Here is an 8,877-nt window from a genome sequence, read left to right as displayed (position 1 = left end):
CTAATATCACGTGTAGCCCCTCATTGAGGAGTGATTATTGGGCATTGCGTGGGTATGATCTTGTAGACTAACCAACCTAGGACCCCGCTTTCCCAACTCCCTTTGTTTAAATGAATTTACCTTTCTTTACATATGTGCAAATTGTTCAAACCCTTTTCCCTTATTTTCATTACTTGAATCATACATGTACTTAGAATGTCAAAAACATGCCTTTATTTGCAAATATGTGTTAAAATTATTTATTTGTTAAAATGACTAATTCACATAGTTTAAGTTCGGTTGGGACCCACCATTGTGAACCGCGAGGGGTGCCTAACACCTTCCCCTCAAGGTTATTTCGAGCCCTTACCCTAATCTCTAGTAATGCAAACTAGTTACGTGAGTTAATTGCTCTGGGTGCCCTAACGCACCATAATCCGTTAGGTGGCGACTCTTTAAATACCTGATTCCCAAAAGGATACGAGTTATTTCCTCCATGAATGTCGAAACCCGGACTTCCTCGTCAAAAAGGGAAATTTGATGTGTTAAATTTAAAACTCTTAAGCCAAATTGAGTTAAAGTAGATAAGTTATATATACTTCATATTTGCACTAGTAAATTGTAAATTCGCTCAAAAGCATACTATAGCTGGGAAGAATGTTTCTATGTAGTTGAATATGGCACAAAAAAGGGTTCGTACCAAGCCACCTTTCAAAGTCTACGAGGAGGAAAATTTATTAGCATTGAAGAAAAAGAATATACTTTTCTTATAATACCCTCATCATAATGTAATTTAATGAAAACTAATTGAAATGATTATTTTATGCTTTAAAAGCTTAAGAATGCTAAAAAAATAGTTTAAGGGAAACATTGCTCAATGCGCAATAATTTGAGGGGCTCCTTTAGTATAACAATAAGGGTAAGTTTTACCTTTTATTTTCCTTTATTTTGACCATAAGCTGCTTTTTTCAACACAAAAAAATCAATTTTTTGCAAATTAGTGAAGAAACTAATATAGTCTAACGTTGAAATTGCAAACATAGGTAGTATGGGACTGTAATTGCTAATACAAATAAGACTACAGCAAAGAAAACCGCAACAGTAAGTGATACAAGAAAATAGTTAGTAAAGCAAGGATGGGGAATTAGTCAAGCTACATGGATGCATGAGCTGGCAAAATATCTAGTAAGAGTATTAGTTAGCTAACAACAGTAGATTAGCATTAGCAATAGTAGATTAGTATTAGCAATAGCTACTTAGCTCAATATATTGGGACCTATATATATATCCCCTTGTATTACACTTTATGGTATGCAAAAATAATAAATGAATGAATATTTCTCTCTCTATATTCTCTTTCTCTCTTGATCTCTTTTCTCTGTCCCTCTATTCCCCTGAATTCCTATTCTCCTCTAATCTCCTCCCCCTCTTCTCTCTTCTCTGATTTTCTCTACACCTCAATAAAAATAGTTTGGTATCAGAGCTCGGTAAATTATGGGCCATCGAAAAGCAGTGAATGTGATAACTGGCAATCCAGCTATGGATTTACAAAAATAGTACTAGAATCTGAGAGCTCGACAATTAGGGCTTCGAGTTGTGATGGAGCAAACGCAACAAGAATTGCTCAAGGATATGGATCGGAAGCAAGCAGAGCTTCTCCAAATACTTAGTTCACTCAAACATTCAATTGATAAAATGCATTTACACCTACAGTCGAAGGAAGTGGCTGAGAATCATAGGTATATTCAGAAATTGGAAGTCAAATTGAGCAAAAAATGGGTAAAATCTGAAGAGTCATATGAATACTACTGCAAGTCGTGCTCTGTTTTTTGTTCTAGTTGGAGGTGCTATCGCCTAAAATATGAAGATCTCTCCTTGTGTTGGAAGTGCTTCAAAAATGGTAAGTTTAACCTTGAAACTTCTCCTTGAGATTCTTTCCTCATAGAGAGTGCTGAAGTTTTGGAGAATATGTGTTTAAATGTGCTTTTTATGGAAAATGAAATTTATAATGGTATAGACTCTTTGGAAGACATATTTATGGCTGAACTTATCATGGAAAACGAGAGTTGGAATATTGCTCACAAGGTGCTTGATAAAATGTCAAAACATGTTTATGGTGATGTTGAGAGTAATTTAGATGCTTTAGACGACACCTGCACTTTTTTATTGAAGCTAGGGGAATAACTTTTGCTCACAAGGTTTCCCATGAAATGACAGGAAGAGATCATATCAAGGTAGTGCATATATTTATAAGAAATAAGAGTAAGTTCTCTCTTGTTTTAGGTGGAAATGGGATGGTTGTTCCTGTATGGGATCCAGGAATAGGTTTGACTACTTTGAAGTTAGTTGGTCAGACAAATGGTGTTAGAGAAAAATTGACGGATTTTTCTATCAGATATTGCTTGCCTAGATCTTCTGATAATATGAGGAGAGTGTGAGATACTGGATGACAGTGGTTTATGCATCTCAAGGTTGTGGATATTGAACTAAGAAATATTGACTGCTGGGAAGAAGCTCTAATGGCACTTTGCTACAGGCTGCCTATGGATTTGATGGAAGCTAGTATACTACAGATGGGAAAAAAGAGGTGGTTTGATAATGTTTTTAGGGTAAAAGTCACTAAATTCACTGCCTCGTGGGAAGATAGAGCGAAACATGTTCTTGTAAGCAAGATAGAAATTATTGCACTTAAGTTTGATATGGTTCTACTGGCATTCTGCTACAAATGGCATATGGTTCCTAAACTTCAAGAAGCTAGTTTTAGACTTTTACCTGGTATTATAGTGGCTTTTGTATTGGAGATTTGTTGAAAATGCAGGTTATGGCCATACCTGAATCTACAATCACAGAGGGAGCAAGGCTATGTGGTACTGCCAAAATTACTAGAGTTGCTATAAACTTTAACAAGTTTGAAATAAGAAAGCACACAGGTTCCGAGCTTGCACAGAAGGTCGTGGGGGCTTAATACCAACTATATAGATACTGGTTTCTTTGGTTTGTATGTTGCTGCAAGGCCTGCTTGTTTAAGTAATTTGGCTCATTGCATTATGCTTGAGATCAGCAAATTGTGTTACCAAATTCTGGATGTTGGTTTTACCCGTGCTTGTATCCAGTTGGAATCTTCTCTCAAGCAACCTTGTTGGATTGTACTACTCAATGCTACATATTCTTGGTGCCTTTTGATCCGGGTGGATATTCTCACCCTTGAGGACAAGGGTGATCTCTACGGGAGGGTATTGATACAAGAAAATAGTTAGTAAGCAAGGATAGGAAATTAGTCAAGCTATATGGATGCATGAGTTGACAAAAATATCTAGTAAGAGTATTAGTTAGCTAACAACAGTAGATTAACATTAGCAATAGTAGATTAGTATTAGCAATATCTACTTAGCTCAATATACAGGGACCTATATATATCCCCTTGTATACACTTTATGGTGTGCAAAAATGATAAATGAATGAATATTTCTCTCTCTCTCTCTCTCTCTATATATATATATATATATATATATATATATATATATATATTCTCTTTCTCTCTCAGTCTCTTTTCTCTGTCCCTCTATTCCCCTGAATTCCTATTCTCCTATGATCTCCTCTCCCTCTTCTCTTTTCTCTCATTCTCTCTACACCTCGATACTAATAGTTTGGTATCAATATGGGCCTGGAGGCCTAATATGGGGTAAGTGCACATATAATCATTTCCAGAAATGCTATTTAGAGATTAACCAACACTTATTTTATCCTATAATTTAAAAATAAAAATCTTACCTTCAAGACAATTCAGGATAATTTTTGTCCTGAAAAATTAAATTGGAAAATTAAAATTCAGGATGCATTGGCTAATTCTTAAATAGCAGCCCTTCATAGTGGCTACCTGGTATCATTTTTACCCTAATTTTGGTCCATGGGCTAAAGCGAATAGAGCTATCCAATCAAACCTGGAAAAACCCATATTGGGAGTCTGGGACACGGCTAGGCCCAATACTGGTAATCAATATTTTACTTCCAATTCTTTTGTATTTTCCCTTTCTTGGTTTCAATACTTATATTAGTCTGGGTTTTTTGTTGAAAGTATATTATAGAGAAAACTACACTCTATAGCCCCTTAAAATTTTAATAGCCTATGCTTTTACCCACTTACACAAAATGGCTTTTCGGCTCAATTTATTTGCAACTTGTAGCCATTATCTATTTCCAATGCATTTATCTTTCCAAGACAACATTTAATCCTAGTCTTTTTATCTTTCTTTCATTTTATCCAATGCACACCTTTTTATCTTTCTTTCATTTTATCCAATGCATAGATTTTTTCCCCATTACCATTTTCATTTCTATCCTCTTTCTTTCTCTGTGTCTTCTTCGTCTTCCTTTTATCTTTTTTTTGGTTATTTGTTTTTCATTTTCCTTTCCTTCTCTATATGAAACAAATGACCAACGTGACATTCCAAAGATAAACTAATGGTACTCCTACCCACCCTCCCTCCCAAAAATAAACACACAACTGCAACATCTTGTTATTTCAGCCACGTATTTTAGCCAACACCTCCAACAACCACGTGTACTTCCTTGTCCCCTTACAAGACAAAACTTCAACTGCAAATGGTTGTTCACTTACTGAACTAGTTAGTTCCTTATTATCTATATTTTTTCTCTTTATTTTTTTCACTTCTCATTGGAAAGATTTGTTTGAGTACCCAGAAAAATCACAATTTTTTTAATTTAATTATTAAAAAGATTTACTCAATTACGATGCATGATACAAAAGTGGCAGCAAAAGTCGTGGGGCTTTTTAGTCAAGTTGTTGCTTCTTCTTCTTCTTCTTCTTCTTCTTCTTCTTCTTCTTCTTCTTCTTCTTCTTCTTCTTCTTCTTCTTCTTCTTCTTCTTCGGTCATAATAGTATTTTGTGAGTGAAGAACTTTTACAGTGATTATCGATGGTGGGTCTGGATTTAATGGGGTAGTTAGATGATACTTATATATAACTTTTTTTATATATATATACAATGTATTAAATATTTTATATTCACATTGTATAAATTTTGTATATAAGTGTATCTTGTATTTTTAGTGTATATTACAAAAATTATATATATATAAAATGTATAAAAATTATATATATATATATACTATTACATTGTATATATTTTGTATATAAAGTGTATCCTTAATGTATCATTAGTGTATATTCATCATATAGTGACAGTCTATTTTGTATATATTTTGTATAGTGACAATTATAAAATGTATAAAAATTGTATATATACTATTACATTGTATAAATTTTGTATATAAAGTGTATCCTATATATTTTAATGTATCCCTAATGTATCGTTAGTGTATATTCATTGTATAGTGACAGACTGTTTTGTATATTTTTTGTATAATGATATTCTATTTTTGTATATATTTTCTATAGTGACACTCTATTGTATATAAATGGTATAATGATAGTCTATTTTGTATAATTTTTGTATAGTGACAGTCTATTTTGTATATATTTCAACTTTATGCATAGTTATCTCCTCTCATCTTCCTCTCATTAAGAGACCAGCCACCGGCGTCCATGGCCTCACAGTCACCGAAAATGGTAACAAGATCGCCGGAGTTTTAAAGTTTCAGACAATGATCTTCAAAATATTAACTTCATATTCACAGAAGCTATAAGAGAAAATTAGAGAAAGAAGACAAGGCCATGAGAGTCGTGGTTGATGGAGTTGCTTCTTCGACGACGAGGACACCGACATCCATGGCCTCACAGTCGCCTAAAATGGTAACCACAATATTATAAAAACAGTAAAAATTGTGAATCAATCAATTAATTATGTCACAAAACACAAACTAATGGAGATTTAGAAAAACCAGCACAACATTGAAATTGAAAAAAAGCACAGATCATCAGATCCAACATAGTATTCTGCAAAACACAACATTCTCATAGCTCATCAGCATTTTAAATGTGTGGTCCACAACACGATGCATGCTTTCTTATCCATAATAGATCTGAGTTCATAAGTTTGCGATGACAATAAATTGGGATCATAGCATATTTGCATTCAAAACCCAGATATAGCCCAAAATCATGAATTGCAAACAAGAATTAAAATATAAGATGAAAATTACAATGAGCTTTCAGATTTTTCATAACCGAATAAAGGATCCAAACCCCGAAATACAAGAAAAGGGAGACGAGAGAAACGAAAGAGACTTTTTAGAGAGAGAGAGAGGGAGAGAAAGAGAAAAGCGCTCATGGCCTCACAGCCATGGGTTGCTGGCGTGAGAGAGAAGAAGAAAGATTGTAAGGAAGATATGGATGGGAGGCGACTGCTACTAGTTGTTATTGTTTTTAGGCTATGAATTGTATGGGTCAATTTGTGTAAAAATTGTGTGGGGTAGCCACTTTTTAAAGTGGTATTTACTTTTTATCCAACATTTTTAATGCTTAGCAATAGTAGCCACTAGTCTATTAAAATTAATATGAAAAGGTTGTGCTACCCTTTCTTCTATCTCTTTCATGTTAGGGAGAAGAATTGTGCCGCCATCTCACAAACGGCGACTGACGCAAGGTTCAGAACCTTTATGCCTAGACAATTGCTATCGCAGTGCTTTAGAAATGGGAAAATAGCATTTTTTTTTATCCTTATGTTATTGTCTTATTCTGATTTTGGCCCCTGCGGAAATAGCATTTTTTATCCTTGGTGCATTTTTTTTATAGCAGTGCTCATTTTTTTTTGGTTCCTTTCATGATTATTCGTGAATTTTATTTTCTTATCTGATCTTGTCGTCTTAAGTTAGTATTAGAGCCGTCAATATGGGCTTGGCCCGTTGGGCCAGCCCGTGATTTAGCAGGGCTGGGCTAGAATTTTTGGAGCCCGTTTAAAAACAAGGTTTTTAAGCCCGGCCCGAGTAAGCCCGTGGCCCGTGAGGCTTGACTGAGGTTGGGCTGGGCCGGCCCATGGGCCTAATAAAATATTTATTTAAAATATATAAAAAATAAAAAGTATACTGCCTTTAGAGGTGGAAAGTCAGAATTGGATCTTTACTAAGAGGAACCAAAACTTGATCTTGAGAAGTTTCAAGAGATGATGTTGTCATGTATTAGATGGACCATTCTAGAAAATATCCCGATCTTTCAATGATGGTGCGTGATGTACTTAGCATTCTTATTACCATTGTACCATCAGAATAACCATTTAGCATTGGTGACGTATTCTTACAAAGTACAGAAGTTGCATTTATTATGAAAATGTCCAAACACTTGTTACTACTCGAAATTGGTTGCACACGTTTTTCCGAACTCAAACTGGTAATATTTTTTTTATGTGAATTTAAATATTATTAATTTTTAAAATTTAATTATTTTTAATATTTAACTAATTAATATTGCATATGAATTGTTGATGAAAGTGAAGATGTTAAGACAACCTTGTCACAAACGGATTCAAATGTATTTGATGAAGATGATGTGTTGGATATCTCATAAGCATCATGAACGTTCTCTTGAATAGTTTGTTTTAAGTTTTGACTTTTAGTGAATGAAATATAGTCCTGTCTTTTACTTTTTTTAGTATTTATTGTGATATATTGGAACAATATAAAAAGTTATTAAGTTTTGCGAATTTTTCCCAATAAGATATTTTTTAACTTTTAAATAATTATCTTTTTTTAGGTCAGATTTAAAGAAAAAATATAAAATTATATTTTTAAAAATGATGAGCCGGCCCGTGGGGGACCGCGACCCACATAGGGTTGGGGTGGGCTGACCATTATAAGGCCCATCAAAATGGTGGGCTAGCCCAGCCCAGCCCATCAATTGCTAAAACCCACGTGGGCCGAGCTGGGCTAGCCCGGCCCGGCCCATATTGACAGCTCTAGTTAGTATGACTTTCATTTTAATAAACACCAACGTCTCTTTTTGTGCGCAAAAAGTTTCAAAGCTTTTCAAATTCCTCTTCCGCTTTGATCACCTTCGCTCTTCTCACTGTTCAACTTCTGCTTCTTTTTGTTTAGAGCTATCCGGTAATTGTAGTTGTGTTTTGCCAATGAATATTTGACAGTATTAAAGTGTGGTTACAAAAGAAATATTTAAAGAAAGAAATAAACTAGAAATATTATGGATCCTGAACTTACAGTTCCAAGTTCAAAAGTTAAGGACACTTGGTCCTGAACTTCGAGTTCCAAGTTCAAAAGTTAAGGACACTTGGTCTTGAACTTAGAATTACAAGTTCAAAAGTTAATGACACTTGGTCCTGAACTTAGACTAACAAGCTCAAAAGTTAAGGACAATAGGTCCTGAACTTAGATTAACAAGCTCAAAAGTTAAGGACACTTGGTCCTGAACTTACAGTTACAAGTTCAAAAGTTAAGGACAATAGGTTCTGAAGTCCTGAACTTAGACTAACAAGCTCAAACGTTAAGGACAATAGGTCCTGAACTTACGCTAAGAAGACAAGCTCAAAAGTTAAGGACAATAGGTCCTGAACTTAGACTAACAAGCTCAAAAGTTAAGGACACTTGGTCCTGAACTTACAATTACAAGTTTAAAAGTTAAGGACACTTGGTCCTGAACTTAGACTAATAAGCTCAAAAGTTAAGTGCAATAAGTCATAAACTTAGACTTACAAGTTCAAAAGTTAAGGACAAGTAGTCCTTAACTTAGAGTTACAAGCAAGAACTTAAGGACAGGTGGTCCTGAACTTCGAGTTCCAAGTTCAAAAGTTAAGGACATGTAGTCCTGAAGTCCTGAACTTAGAGTTCCAAGTTCAAAAGTTAAGGACATGTTCAAAAGTTAAGGACATGTAGTCCTAAAGTTCTGAACTTAGAGTTCCAAGTTTAAAAGTTAAGGACATGTAGTCCTGAAGTCCTGAACTTAAGTTCAAAAGTTAAGAACATGAGCAGA

Source organism: Nicotiana sylvestris, chromosome 4 (assembly GCF_000393655.2).
Source record: "Nicotiana sylvestris chromosome 4, ASM39365v2, whole genome shotgun sequence".
Lineage (NCBI taxonomy): Eukaryota > Viridiplantae > Streptophyta > Magnoliopsida > Solanales > Solanaceae > Nicotiana > Nicotiana sylvestris.
Note: the sequence above shows the minus strand (reverse complement) of the source record.